Source organism: Citrus sinensis, chromosome 5, assembly GCF_022201045.2.
Source record: "Citrus sinensis cultivar Valencia sweet orange chromosome 5, DVS_A1.0, whole genome shotgun sequence".
In the NCBI taxonomy this organism is placed as follows: Eukaryota; Viridiplantae; Streptophyta; class Magnoliopsida; order Sapindales; family Rutaceae; genus Citrus; species Citrus sinensis.
In genome coordinates, this window is record NC_068560.1 from 22681025 (window position 1) to 22691754 (window position 10730).

Below are 10730 nucleotides of genomic sequence, written 5' to 3' on the forward strand. Positions count from 1 at the left end.
AATTGAAATAATTTTTCTCTATTTTACTTTTAATATTGTATAAGTTGAGTTTTTATACTAATGAATTAATAATAATGATTTTTTTTTTATCTATCGTTGTTTAAAAGTTTTCATGTGCATTATGTTTGGGTGGCAAAATTATGTTAACACTAAGCTGTTTAGAGTTAAAAATTTTATTCAACGAGTTAACCATGATAGTAGACAAGGTCGGCTCAATCATATTTGGGACCTTAGGCAAATAGTTTTAATTAGTTCTTCTTAAAATTTAAGACAATATATATAGATATATATATTGAAATTTAATTCTTTAAACACTCTAAAATGTAAAATTATTAAATAAAATTATATTCTACTATTGTTAATCCATGAAATTTTAATTCAATTATAACACTTTCACCTTTTTTAACTCGAATTACATCTTTTTTACTGCTCCTTTTCTAGATTAAACTAATTTTTCTATTCTTCTATTTTCTAAAGTTTTTCAATAAAGTTTTATTTCAAAATAGATAAAACAAGCGCACACAAAAAATAATAGATTAATATAAGAATATATTAAAAAGAAATAAGAACAAATAAATAACACAACTAATTAAGAGAATAATAAAAAGATAAAATCTAGAATTTCAAAATCTGAAATTTATTGGTTTTGTAGGAATTAAAACTATAAAGTACTACATTAAATAAACTTTGTAGGAGTTTGATAGTTTATTTAAGAAAATATAATTACAAAATAATAATAAATTGAATGAATCATAATTACTTTTAAATTTACTTTTCCCTTTTACATACAAAATAATTATTTTATAGGACATTCATATAAAACGAAACCCTAAACAACCGGCTAAATTGTCTAGAGGTCGAGCCGTTATTGATATAGAAGAGTTTTTAATTTTTTTTCTTTTTGTTTTTTGAAAAAGGGAAGGTTCCTGCGAATGATTAATTATCGACATGAATAGAAGACAAAAATTCATAATAGCAATGAGTACGGGGCAAATATAACTAATAGAAGGTTGGTAAGATCATTTAATTGATTGGAATTATGTTTCCAATTCGGAGAGCCAGGAGACCAGGAGAGGCGTGGAAGCTAATCGGCTTCAGAATTTTATACCCAATGGAAACACACTCATCGATAGCTTCGTCAGTTGTGACATTCACTTTTCTTTATAATTTTCTCTTATATTTTTTAGGGATAAGGATTCTCTTAATTTTTTTTTTCTCCTATTTTCTCCTGGCTTTACAGATCTGGTTAAAAAAAATTAGCTTGATTATAAATAAAACAGAAAAACTAGTTTAATTACCAACATCAAAATTTCAACCTTAACCAGTAATTAAATAACTTGAGAGGATCGTAGTTATTTTTGTCAGTAAGATAACAATTTATTTATCTAATGAAAAAACAATAAATATAATTTTTCTATTAACTAAAAACAGGGGTAGAAGCTCTTGTAGACCGTGGGGAGCCACGACACCTAAAGGCTTTGAAAAAATTTTGAAGTTTATGAAGGAAATATTAAAAAATGAGGTACAAAAATATTGATTTAGACCCTACACAATTAATTTGTAAACTTTATATATAGGATTAAAAATATAATTTTATATTTTTTAAATAAAGTCAAAATGGCTGAATTGTTTTTATTTTTATTTTGTTGATTTTTTGTATTCTAAAAAAATTGCAAATAACCTTTAATTGGTTGGAATTATGTTTCCCAATATGGAGAGCTGGGAGAGGTGTGGAAGCTATTCGATTTCAAAATTTTATACTCAATCGAAACAATCATCGATAACTTCATCGATTATTACCTTTACTAATTTTTTATAAATTTCTCTCGTCTTTTTTTTTTTTTATAGAAAAGGATTATGTCCTAAATTTTTCCTCTATCCTCTCCTAGGTTTCTAGATATGGAAAAAAGGATCGGTTTAGTTGTAAATAAAGTGAAAAATTTAACTTAATTGTCAATATCAAAATTTAAAACTCAATTTTGACTGCTCATTAAATTAAAATAGGTTAAGAGAGAAAAATAACTAAGAAAGGATCCATAACCGCTTCTTCACTAACAATTCATTTATCTAATGAAAAATTAGTAAATGTAGCTTCCCTATTACCTGAATACAAAAAAATCTTTCCCTATTATTTGGATTTTAAATTTGTGATGTACCATAAATTTATAGCAATTACTCTTCACCAGTAACTGAAATTATAAGTCTAGCCCTAAATTTTGAATTCAAATATGTGTTGGTACCATAAAGCACTAAAACAGTAACAACAACTTTTCATTTGATTATATTGCATAGCATTACCGTATGTAAGAAATGGGCCAAGAAAGGCGCCGGTAGCTCGGGGGCTGTGTCTATAATATGTGGCATATTAGCCGCGAATATGCCCAACCGCCCATCATTGCAAGGCGCCTCGAAATGACTTGTGCTTAATTTAGCTTGAACTTGCAATCAACATTTTTGGCTATAACAAAACAAACTCACAACACAACCCAATGAAAAATATGGGCCACCACCAACTTTTGTCCCTATTTTCTTGTGCTTATACGGGGAAAGGGAGCAATGGAATATTGGAATATGGCTCTCAGCCTCTCACTGTCAATGTAGTAGAATAAAGAGCTTTTGGGAGAATGGAAAGCTGGAAGCAACTTTTTGTGGCTATTGGCTAAGTGCTTTTTTCACCCGTTTTCCAAGGGGAGATTTTGTTCCTTTTGAATCTTGTGAAACTCTCAGTTACTGAGGAAGATGCCAGAAGGTGCAATTATAAATGTTTATAAGCACCTAAAAAATCCGTACATATTTTATGTCAATGAAACGTTTGCCGGCCATACACAAATGAAGCTTAAAATTCTACCAACTTATTATAGATCGTCCCAACAACATACACTTTATAGTAATCTTGCTACTTTGATCTTAAAGAAATCAAACAAAATTTGTCAACTCAATTTACATTAGAGCAATGCTGCTCAATACCTTCCTTTTTTATCTTGTAAATTAGACCTCTAAAGTTGTTGTTATACAGTATTACTGCTTGCTATTTGGTTGGAATGTGATTCTATAGCTGTCTAATTGGTTTTTAATAATTATAACTTCCATCCTCTTTGTTGGCTTCATATTAATTCGTCGGATTGCAAGACTGAAATTACTGATATGAATTTCTTTATCTCCCACATTTATCAAAAGGAAATTTAGTGGACTACACACTTGTGAATATAATAAGGGTAAGATATTATGGGATAAATTAGTGGGATTCTCCTTTAGTCGATGTTCATAAACTAATTCTCAGTGGCATAAAGGAAAATCCAAACTACCATTTTCATTAACTTGATGCATTTCTTTAATTATGCTTTATTTCTCAACTTTTTGTATGTTTTGTTTATAAATAAAATATCTACCTAATGTCTATTCATACTCAATCCATTACAGTCCCAACACGAGCAATGTTGACGTTGGTAGACGAACCTGCGCCCTTCAAGTTGAGGGTGCAGGTGGTGCCAATAGCCGAGTGACTTACTAATTGAAACTTGGAAGATAATTTGGTTGTGTGGGAGCAACTTGTTCACCTCTCATAACAGGTGCCATAACATGATGATATTAGTAATTACCAGTGAAAATTATATGCAAGAGAGGACCTTTATGACTTCCTTTCTAGTTAGCTTTATTTTTTGGGTAAATCTACTTAGTAGTAATTCAATTAACTTCATTTGAATAATTAAATCAGCAGTATTGAACTTCACATTCAATATATCAACTTTTCATTTCGTTGTATAAAATGCCTTTTCCTCTCAAATTAATAACATCAACATTTTGGGTACAAAACAAACTAGCAACACAACCCAATAATAGCCCACCACCAAATTTTCTCCCCATTATTTTATGTTTATATGATAATGGGAGGCAACAGAATATTGGAATATGGCACTCACTGTAGAATAATGAAAGCTTTTTCTCTGTGTTTCCAAGGCAGGAGAATAGAAAGCTGGAAGCAACCTTTGTGTGGCTAAGTGCTTCTTTCACCCATTTTCCAAGGGGTAGTTTGTTTGTTGAATCTGGGGAAACTCTCAGTTTGAGGAGGAAGACATCATGAGCACACACAAAATTGTGCATATTTTTTATGTCAATGAAATGTTTGCCTGCCATACACAAAAATGAAACCATTTCATCACGCCAAATCCCAAGCCCTCAGCCATTTGAGCTGCCCTTTGGGAACTATCAAGTAGATATTTTGAAAAACTAACGGGCAATAATAGCTGTTTTAATAATTGGTTGTTGCATTTGGCAAAATTTTATTGAGTCTGCTTATTTTAGCTATGACACTGCACTATAAATGAATTTGAGAGATATTATTGGAACAAACATGCTGTGGATGTACTCCTATTAGTTCTTATTACGCTCTTCCAAGCTCAATAAAATGATTTTCAGAACCAAAACCTCTGTTTAATTTGCCCATAACTGTTGAGAGATCAGAAGCTGCTAACAAACCATGCCAGAATCTTCAATCTTGAAATATGGATAGCTCATAGACATGTATCAACTTGGTAGGTAATCGTAGTCTCCGTTTTAGGCTTTTAGGAAAGGGTGTGTGAATAGACTTGGGTCAAGTATTGAAAAACACGGTGAACATTGGGCTTGTACAATACTAGTAATAATGCCAGTAATGAACTGATTCCACCCCACATTTTGGATTTATAGGCCCATTTAATATTAAGGATAGATAATTGTAACTTAAAAATTATAGTATTAAAGTGTTTAGTAAATATTAATTATTATAGTTTAGAAGTTAAGTTGATTTTATTTTACTTTTATATGATGAAAAATCTATTATATCTATATTAATTTTGTCAGAATTATTATTTAAAAATTATATTTACTATATATTATTAATTTTTATTTCATAGTTATAGTTTTTTCTCTACAGCACGTATAGCTTAAAAAGTATACCACCACAATACCAAACAAGACCTATGTATATATTGTTACATTATCAAGTGAGTGGTTAGATACTAAGATATGGTTTCAGGGCAATCTCCTCTCAGTCTTAAGAATAGGTAAATTATCTACCTACTTATGATTACAATTAAAGAAATTCTTTTCAGGAAAGAATGAAATATATTCATACAGATCCTTTTAATTACTGATACAAACCAGCAGGCAACCAAGGGGAGAAACAAATTCGCAACTAAATCTAGACTCAATATGACTGTTCTCTTATTTTTAAAGTTCATGATCACAATGGTTATAGTCAGACACAAGTTCTTGAATAATCATTGAATTGTCAGATAAACTGAGTGTACAGATGATAGTCCATACTGCAAAAAGACTTTTGAGAAGGCAGATAGTTACATGTACCCCTTATTTCTTTAGACACATAATGTGGATGTATTTGATCCTATTGACACTCCATGACATTAAACAAACTTGGACTATGTTCGGTTTAAATGGTGAAGTGTCAGAGGGGTTACCTCTACTGAGATGAGCACGGAACACGTTTATGTGAATCTTCCTATCTAGTTCAAAAAAACCAACTTTCCCTTGTATAGATTTCACAATGGAAAAAGAGTGCGGTAAAGAGAAAATTTACTTGAAAGTTTGGTTCTGGGGTGGTCAAAAACCTTTGGATTAGTGCAAAATCACAAAAATGTAGTTCATGTAAATTAAAATCACAAAAATTTAGGTAAACAAGGAACATATCAATAAATTATGACAACAGATTGATTAGTGCAAAATATAACCTATGCTTATTAACTATAAAATAGATATGAATATTACCAAACCAATAGCAACATCAGTCCTCTAGAACCCTTAAGTTAAAGGAGGGATAGAGATAATGGAACAAGATTAATCTCATAAGAATCAAGTGAAAGAATCATGTTCTTATGTTTGGTATTGAAGAAGGAATTGTCTGGATTATGAGAGACACATAAATATATATAATTGATAGCACTGCAAAATTTCAAGAAAGAAGAGCTAGATGCATAAGATGTCTAAAAAAATGGAGCCTTACTTTATGTCAGAAATTTTTTATAAACTTTATCTGATGAAAATAAATAAATAATAGCTTAAAACAAGATTACCATTTAATATCATGTTCAAAGTATTGGTTAAAATATCAAATGACTATTGAAAATATTGGTATTTTTTATTTTATTATTGAATCTTTACAAAATCTTTCATTTTATTATATTTTCATTAACACTGCTAGTTTAATGTTGTTGTCATGTTGACATAATAGGGGCAAAAATGACTTTACAATCAAAATCAAGTTAAAATTATATATACTTTGAAATTATAAGGGCAATATGGTTGCAACTCATTTATCAAAGTTCAAATACATCTAATTGACAGTCGCACGCCAATGATGCCTCCAATCACAACTGATAGACACAAACTGCATGCCCAATCAAAGATAACTAGATGCCCTTGCCGCCAATAAACTCTCTGCTTGCCCAAATCCAATGATTAGTTGTGCACCCAATCTAAGATAGCTAGGATTGAAGGTGAAGAAGAAGAAGAAAGAAGGAAAGAAAACAAATAAGAAGAATAAGGAAATATGACAGAGGAAGGAACGAGGGTTGGACATAAGAATGAATAAGGGCTGGACCATAAGCATGCATAATAAATTTTTAAAGTTTTTACTTACTCAAAATTTAATCAATTTTTAAGTAAGGGCGTTATTGTTATTTTACTAGGATTGATGGTCAACTATCACCTGAGGCTTCCTTGATAGTCCTTGCAACAAATGAGTTAGACGCATTAGAAGTAAATGCTCTATAACTATTGGACAATCTATCATAGGATAAATACTTTGCAATGAGATATTGGGTACATTTTCATACTCCTTTTCTAATGGCTATAGGAATCTCATAATCTTTTGGCTTAATAATTGAAGGGATGAAGATGAAGGAAGAACAAAAACAATATCAGGATTAGAATGAACAAGACCGAGATTGGAATTACCTGAATCACTTGGACTTTTTTCTAAAGATTTTGATTGACTTTGTGGTAAAATAGTTGGCTGGTCTATATTCTTCTACTTAATCCTCTTCCAAGTATAAAGCAAATATTCAGGTTCAAGAACATTTTTATCCTTCTGTAGTGTTTCTTCCCCTGCTTGTGAATTAACTATGTTTGGTAAAGTTTGACTAGGATTTCTTTTGTTCTCAACATCTTGATTAACTCGTTGTCTTGTCTATTTTTAAATGTCTACAAAATGAGATGAGAGAATAGGTTTTGGTAGGGGATCCAAAGTTGTCTCCTAAATTTTTTTTTTTTTTTTAGATTTCCTCCTCAAAACAATTTTTGGAAAAATAAGATTGATTTTCTAAAAAAGAGACATTCGTGCTTACAAATGTTTTCTGTCTTTGAGAATTATAACACTTGTATCTCTTTTCGTTTGGGGCATAACCAATAAAGACACACTTTTCAGCTCTTGGATTGAGCTTGGATCGAAATTTGCTAGGTATATGAACATAGATAGCATAACAAAAAAAATTTAATGGCAAATTTGAATTAATTCTACATTCGTGAAAGGGGTTTTTCAAATAATCTAGTAGAGTGACATATTGCAAAACACAAGTAGGCATTATGTTTATTAAATAAGATGTTTTCAAAATTGCCTCTCCCACAAATATTTAGGTATATGCATGGAAAACATTATGGCTCGAGCCACTTCTAGTAAATGTTTGTTTTTTTTTTCTTTTAGTAATGTCATTTTGTTAAGGAGTATCATGACAGGTAGATTAATGTAAAATGCATTTTTATTTATAAAAAAAATTCCCTAGATGTTCATTGAAATATTCTTTCCCATTATCAGAATGAAATAAATAATTTTTTTATTGAAATTGGTTTTCGACTATTTTGTAAAAAACTTGAAACATATTTTTTACTTCAAATTTATCATTAATTAAATACACTCAGCAATGTCGTGTGTGATCATTTATGAAAGCAATGAAACCATTTTTTTTTCTAGTTCTTGTAGTGACCCTAGAGGGAGCCCGCACATCACTATAAATCAAATAAAATAGTTTGGAAGCATGATATGGTTTGTCAAATAATTAACTTTATTGCTTTTAGATAAATAGCAACTTTCACAATGAAGAGAATAACAATCCGAATTTTTAAACAGCTTCGGAAACAAATGTTTTAAATATGGAAAACTAAGATATCCTACTTTAAAATGCCAAAGCATTATTTTTTCATGAATAGAAATTGAACTAATACTACCACTATGGGCTTGAGCAATTTTATTCTCGAAAAAGTTGCTATCAAAATAATAGAGACTATTGACCATTTTAGTGCTGCTAATCATCCTCCTCGAGTTCTGATCCTGAAATTCACAATGAGAGTAAAGAAAGACAACATGACAGTTAGAGTCTTTAGAAATTTTACTAGCAGACAACAAATTATAAGCTAATTTTGGAGCAAAAAGGACAGATTCAAGAGTTATTTGGTTGGAAATTTCTATTTGACATTTTCTTACAATGTGTGAAAAACTGTCATCAGCAATCCTAACTCTTTCATTTTTATAACAACATGAATAATTAATGAACAAACTAGAAGAGGAAGTCATGTGATCAGATGCCCTAAATCAATGATCCAAGGAGTAGGATTTTGACTACAAGATAGAGCATTAGGATTGTTACATGTTTGTGCAAAAGCACTACAAGGATTACCAAATAAAAAGTTGGATTTTAACAATTTAAAAAAATGATCTATCTGCTCTTCGTTGAGTGGACTCGTCTCAACTTTATTTGCATAAGAGGTTGGTTGATTTGGTTTGTCACTTAACTTGTTGCTATTTCAATTAGCAGGTTTCCCATAAATTTTCCAGCAGTTGTCTCGAACATAGAATAGTTTATTATAACAATCACACCATATCTGAGGTTTTTCATTCTGCTTTTGCTGATTAAAGACCTTGTTTGCAGTTGTGTCTAATGCAGCCATGGCTGACTCTTCAACAGGTGCAGCAACTCCCTTCTTTTTTAGCATCATAATCCTGCAACTCTCCTCCCTTTTTACTTCTACAAAGACCTCACCAATAACATGTAGAGGTTGGCAACCAAGAATCCTCCTCTTGACCTCATTAAAATCTGCATTGATCCAGCCAAGAATTTTTAAATACGATGATTTTTTACTATCTTTTTATTGTGATTGCAGTCATCTGTTGATTTCCATTCGTAGTTATTAAACATATCCAAATCTTGACATAGCCTCTTTAGAGAATTGAAATACTTGGTAACACTGTCATCTCCTTCATGAAGTTCACCAAACTTTATTGTCAGTTCATATACTTGAGACTGATTTCCCAAATCTGAATATATCTAGTTTACATTATCCTAGAGTTCTTTAGCTGTTGGGTAAAACATGTAATTGGAGCTAATGTCTTCCTCCATAGAATTTACCAGCTATATCATTACCACAGAGTTTTTTCAGCATTCCAAGTTACATAATATGAGTTTTCTTTCGCTAGTTCCTACTTATCTCTAGTGAAATATCCTATCTTTCCTCATCCGTGAATATATATTCAGACAAATTAGGACTAATAACGCAAAGCAATTACCACCATTCAGTTTGATATTAATGATTTGGACATAATGAAAATCAGAATTAAGGACATAGGTTTTCGTAGTCGTCAATAGGGCAGTTCTAACAGGAGTAGATTCAGATGTGGTTTCTGACATGGTGGAGCAACACAGATCTAGTTTTCTTTTAAGAGTTAGAGAATAAATTCTTGCTCTCATACCATAAAGAAGAAAAAAAAAGGAATTAAAGAATTGAATTAATTTTCTGTCAGTTCTCTAAGTGTACATAATACCTATATAAATAGGTAAAATACAAGGCACAAAAATAAAAAACTAACTAACTACATATTATACTTTCCTATTCTATAATGTTCACTACACCTATCATATTACATCTATAGCTGTCATATCCCTAATAATATGTCCACGATCTTAACTAAATAATCTCTAAGTTTTCTAACAGGCTTATATATGAATAATTATGTGATGTAAATTGTTGTATAAGGTTAAGCCTAATTAACAGTAATCTATTAAAGTTTTCGGTAATTTAGACTTTGATGTATTTAATAGGGTGTGAATCTTTAATATGTAGATACTTAAAGATAATTTCTATTTTTATGATGGGTTGAATAAGAATACTTAAAAATAATAAGAAAGATGCCTATATAAGTGGTTATAGTCTAAATCATATGTAACATTCCATTCTTTTCTGAAATGTCATCATTAGAGAAGAGTATAGAGAAAATAAAAGGACTATCTAGGAAAGCTTATTGATCTAAGACAGACCATGCAACTTTATAGAGTAGTTGATCGTTATAGATTCAGGTATGCTTCTACATATTTGAATATTGATTCTTAGTCATACAACGCAAATGTTCCTAGACTTTAGGTTTAGGTGGTGGTTTTCACCAATAAATTATTTTCTAACAGAAGGCGGATGCTTTGAATATGAGCTGACAACCGAATGAGTAACTATACTATCTTTCATATTAGGCTCTGGTGTTATTTTCTCAGTCTCAAAGCCAAATTGTGGGCGATTTGAATTTGTACTAGCAACGAAGGAGCAGCGATTCCATCTCCCCCAATAAGCCCTACTCTAAGATGTCGGTGGTTGTATCTCATTACTGCTATTGCTATTTGTTGATTGTCTCCCATCACTCTAAGTGGCATTTGCTGGTGGCGGTAACTCTAGCTTTCGTTCTCCTCCATCAATCA